The sequence below is a fragment of the Anastrepha obliqua genome, chromosome 4 (assembly GCF_027943255.1).
Source record: "Anastrepha obliqua isolate idAnaObli1 chromosome 4, idAnaObli1_1.0, whole genome shotgun sequence".
NCBI lineage: Eukaryota > Metazoa > Arthropoda > Insecta > Diptera > Tephritidae > Anastrepha > Anastrepha obliqua.
In genome coordinates this window covers 125,901,352-125,907,351 of record NC_072895.1, presented here as the reverse complement: position 1 = coordinate 125,907,351, position 6,000 = coordinate 125,901,352, and positions in this window count along the sequence as shown.

The window sequence follows — 6,000 nt, the reverse complement described above, 5'->3', positions numbered from 1 at the left end:
TCATTGTAGGAAAAATAAAAATATGCTTTTTTTAGTTTAAAAAACATGAGAGGTATGTTGGTTAGTAATAAGAATTGTGGAGGATAATAAATATTTCTTTTTTTTTTTTGCTTTGCCAAAGGTGCCTATGTTGCCTTGGATACACCCTGTTGTGCGAAAAATTCATAAAAAAAAATGATAGCAATTAACATTGCAGGAAACTTTTATAATTCGATTAACAAAAAATATGAAGATTCTTATTAAAACAGCTAAACGCTCATAGCGAATTATTAATTATAAAAATGTTACTATTTTCATCTCGAATACATTTTAGTTAAATATGAAGTTAGCAATAGGTGTTCGTAGGCGCACTACATTAACATTTTTATAGATTTTCTAGAGAAAGACGTCTTCAGTTCGTGCCAGCGATTTGATAGAAAATTTCAATAGTTACCAACTTTCACTTAAATGGAGAGTATTTTTTGTTTGTTTCTAATAAATTTCTTAAAGTACATTATATACATATACACATGCATAAAACGCAATTCAAACATAAAAAAACGGGTAAGTGAATCGGTTACGCTGAATGATTTTAGCTGCGTATATACAGTTTTTAGCATTGCAATGCTGGAGAAAGCATATTCCATCAGTCTGAAAACTTCTTCGAACCAAAACGGTCTCTATACTGAGATGAATCGCATATCGATAAATATAAAAATAATTTTATTTGCCCTGGGTGCAAGTATATAATTTAAAATAATATAAGAAATTTATTTATTATGTGTGAATAGAATATTGGCTTCTGTGAAATACATTCGCTTTATAAAGTGTGAATAAAAGGATTTGAAAACTTATTGTAGTTAAACTGGTTTTAAAGTTTTTGGGCCTAACATTTTTTTTATTTATCTGTAGACTTCATATAAATTGAACTACTTGAGTACTTTTTTAAGGTGTCTCAAAATTAAATTATTATTTTTTATTAGCTAGCAAAATATTCTTCACTTATTGACACATCCAGACTATAAATAGTCCTTATAATCAAAAATGTTTAATATATTTTTATATTAGCCTCTTTGCAGAATAGTTGGAGCCTTAAAACGCCAGGAAAACATGATGGAGTTAATCACGTAAGTGATTATTTTTATTATGTTAAGAAGTATTAATCAGAATCCACATGCCGATGTCATTCGAGGGTCATAGCCCTCAATGAATAGGAACATAACACTTTTTTTACCGCAGCATCATATACTGATATTCCTTGCCACTTTAATTGCGCGTTTTTCATTTTTATAATAATAGTATTTAAATCAAATATAAAGTATTGTTTCATAAAAAATTGTAAGTCAATTGTGCAATCAATATAGATTGTTTATAAGTGAACATTGTTCCGTTCCTGTGTTTGTATTAAAGTAAAAAAGCGTGTGTAATAGGGCATTTTTTGAAAAATAAGAGTTTTCCGTTAAATTTTCATATTAATTCTTAATGATAATTTATAAAAAAAAATACTAGCAATGAAAAGGCTGATATATTGACAACATTTGGGTGTACTAGTTTTTAAATTAGGCACACGCAAAGCTTTCGTTGACGAGTTCGAGTTTTACCTAAATCATTTAATGTGGTTTCAATAATCGATCTTTTATCACGGAACGAAACGCTTAAGCGTAAAATAAAAATTTTGAACTGAATGTAGCATACAAACTGTTCGTATTAGTATTGCCCATTGAAGAAAATGGCCTTCGGAAAACCCATACATATACAGTTACCCGATCAACACTGCGTTTTTAAAACACTGCTATTGCTCCTAAACTAAACATGTTGGTAATTTTTTGTACTTTACTAGACATGTAAAGTTTAAATTAGTTTAATGGTCGAACTTTGACTCGAAAATTTACCGGAACACGATTTTACTGTAATATTTATTTTTTTTATTTTTATTTTTTAAAAGCTTAAATAACAATAGAATTGCTAAATAAACAAAAAGATAACGCAGCGCTAGCAACGGAGGCTTCCAGGAGACAAAACTGCACGCTAGCTCCTCCCTGATTACCAGGGGCGGCTACAATGTGCATAGAAAGGACTGCGAGCGAGGCAACGGAGGTGGCCTAGCGTTCATAGTCCACCATTTAGGCCAGTATCGTCTCATCGATGAAGGCATCGACCGCAGGGACAGCACCTTAGAATGTCAAGGTATAGCTATCCGGTCAGGCGATGCCGAGCTCGAAATATATAATATGTACATACCCCCTGTCACCTGCTGCCCGGCAGGATATCTCCCTGATATTGGTGCGCTCATCAAGGGAGAAAACCGATTGGTAGTAGGTAACTTTAACGCGCATCACGATCTTTGGCATTCAAGCCTGCCAAATGATCGTAGGGGACAGCTATTGGCAGAGCAGATAAACGATTCGACGTTCAGCACTGTAAACGACGACGCTCTTACTAGGGTAGTGGGCAATTGCAGCATAACAATTGCTAGCGCAGGCGACCTATGCTATCGCTTGCTCAGACCACTTGCCCATTATCATCTCGATCAAGAAACCTGCCGACTTTGTTTCCGCGGATCACCGGTCATACATCAACTTTAACAAAGCTGATTGGACCAGATTCGCGGAATTTACTGAGGACATATTCGCAACCCTACCCACTCCCACCGACGTGCGTGCAGGCGAACGCGCGCGTTCCGCAAGGCGATCACAGCCGCCGCGGCTCGCTTCATACCCGCTGGACGGATCCGGGACTTACGTCCCAATTTCCCAGCTAAAGCAGCTGTTCTGGCTAAGGAGCGTGATCGCCTACGCCAGGCCGATCCCGGGGATCCTCGAATAAAGGACCTCAATTCGGAGGTCCGGCAACTTGTAACCCAACATAAGCGGACCAAATGGGTAGAGCATCTGAATTCCTGTAACTTCACCTCTGGTGTGAGCAAACTCTGTTCCACCGTAAGGTCCCTGTCGAACCCGACAAAGCACAACGACAAGGTGGATATCGCCTTCAACGGTCGTACTTCGTCGGATCCGAAGAGATGCGCGAGCTACTTTAGCCGGCAATTTATACTGCATCCTCCGGTCGATAGATCCAAACGTTGTGCCACCAGACCGTTACCCAAACTGCCATACAACAGTGCACCGCTTGCTTTCACCAACGACGAGGTTCAGGGGGCCATCAAACATATGAAACCATCTAAAGCCATTGGCCCTGACGGACTAAACATGCTGATGTTGTAAAAGCTGGGTCCATTGGGAGTAGAATTCTTCACCAAGGTCTTCAACCTGTCTATGGCCACTCTCATCATTCCTGATAAGTGGAAATTAGGGAGAGTGGTCCCACTACTGAAGCTTGGGAAACCCACCAACCAAGGGGAGTCTTATCGTCCGATAACTCTCCTTTCCCCAGTAGTGAAGGCGCTTGAAGCCCTTCTACTCCCACTCCTCACAGAACACCTGACTCCAGCCTCACACCAGCATGGTTTCCGAAGAAAGCACAGCACCACCACGGCACTCACCGTCATAAACACCCAGGTAAACTGTGTAAACTAAACCAAAACCGCCCCTGCGAGAGGACTGTCCTAGTAGCGTTGGATCTACAAAAGGCTTTCGATACAGTCAGCCACGCCACGCTACTAGATGACATTTTACAGTCGACACTCCCGCCCGGGCTGAAGACGTGGACCGCGAACTACCTGAGTGGTCGTCACTCGTCGGTGATATTTCGAGACCAAACTTCAAAACAGAGAAAAATAAAGCAAGGAGTACCGCAGGGTGGTGTTTTTTAACCCTTGCTTTTTAATTTCTACATTTTGAAACTCCCCCAGCCACCAGAGGGAGTCTCACTGGTCTCATACGCCGACGACTGCACGATAATGGCATCGGGCAATGACATTGATGGCCTATGCATCAAAGTAAATGACTACCTCGCCCGCCTTTCTCGCTTCTTCACTGCGAGAAACCTAAAACTTTCTTCCACTAAATCCACGGCGACCATTTTTACCACCTGGACAAAGGAGGTCAAGCTGCCACTTCAGGTACACGTCGATGATACCCCAATACCGACGGTAAATAACCCCAGAATATTGGGAGTCACCTTTGACAGCTTGCTCTCCTTCTCAGCGCACACAACCGCTATTGCAACGAGAGTACAGAATCGCAACAAGGTCCTCAAGTCGCTCGCCGGCAACACTTGGGGCAAAGACAAAGAAATGTTGCTGTCGACTTTCAAAGCAATAGACCGACCGGTTCTTAACTATGCTGCGCCTGTCTGTTCGCCTGGAACCAGTGATATGCAGTGGACGAAGCTCCAGACCTGCCAAATTCTGCTATTAGGACCGCGACAGGATGCCTCCTGATGTCCCCAATTCAACACCTGCATGACGAGGCTCACATGCTTCCTGTAAAGGAGCATAACAAAATGCTCGGCAAACAGTTTCTGCTAGGGTGTCACCGTAGGCCTCACCCATGCAGACACCTGCTTGAGCCTGAGCCACCTCCCAGGCGCATCAGGAGGCACTTCCTCAACTACGTGGATGAGATCCAGGACAAAACAGACAGACCACTCTAGGATCAGGCAGTATACAGACAGGCCATAAACGACATTCATCGGGAGACCCTTACCACCTTCTTAAGCTCCCGACCCCCGAATGCCGTTATCGGAGTCCAACCACCACCTATTGCAGACGAAAAGCTCCAGCTGCCCTGAGAGTCCCGCGTAACCTTGGCACAATTACGTTCTGGATACTGTAGCAGATTAAACTCCTACTTATCCAGAATCGACCCCGACATACTAAAGATATGTCCGGCATGTGAAGGCACCCCGCACGACACTAACCACCTTTTCACATGCCCCATCAAACCCACTCACTTAACACCTCTCTCTCTCTGGACCCAACCCGTCGAAACAGCTAGTTTCCTGGGCCTACCGTTAGATGAGCTAGACGAAGACGACCGGTGATTACACTACACTGACAAGGCGAAGATACTGCTACAACAACAACAACAGTGACATATTAACTTCTTGATGTCAATTTTTTACAGGGTTGGTTGTATGACTATAGTAAGCCGACAAAGCTACTTAACAGCCTTATAGACCGTAGCCCAAACGGAGTGTTTTTCCATCGCCATAATCTTGAAAGATCTCAATTGCCTTTTCTACCTGTTTACTATCCCAACTATATGTTGAGGCGCCAGCGCGTGCAGTTCTTGCCTTCAAAAAAATATCAAAATCGAGGAATCTTACCGATGAAGCTTAACGATAAAAGGTACGTTCTTTAGACTTAACATTTTCAATTAAACTAGGGCATTATTTTAGGTCAAAAAGATAATTTAATTATTCGTTTTCTATTATTTTTGAGATGTTTTTTATACTTAATCCTTTTCTTAACCATAAATTGATGTATTTCGAAGTTTCTAAAAGCTTCCATAAAAAAGGAACAGGGCACAAATACAACAAATAAATAAATACAACAAAGAATAAGGAAGGACAAAGAAAATGGGAAGGACCTCTCCGAGCCGTTTGATACCAAACAAGGTTTCAGACAGGGTGACTCGCTGTCGTGTGACTTCTTTAACCTGATGTTGGAGAGCATCGTACGAGCCGCAGAACTTAATCGCTCAGGCACAATATTTTATAAGAGCGTACAATTGTTGGCGTATGCCGATGATATCGATATCATCGGCCTTAACAACCGCGCTGTTAGTTCTGCCTTCTCCAAACTGGATAAAGAGGCAAAGCGAATGGGTTTGGTGGTGAACGAGGACAAAACGAAGTACCTCCTGTCTTCAAACAAACAGTCGGCGCACTCGCGTATCGGCACCCACGTCACTATAGACAGTTATAATTTCGAGGTTGTAAAAGACTTCGTTTATTTAGGAACCAGCATTAACACCGATAACAATGTCAGCCTTGAAATCCAACGTAGAATCTCTCTTGCCAACAAGTGCTACTTTGGACTAAGTAGGCAACTGAGCAGTAAAGTCCTCTCTCGACGAACAAAACTAACACTCTACAAGACTCTCATCATGCCCGTCC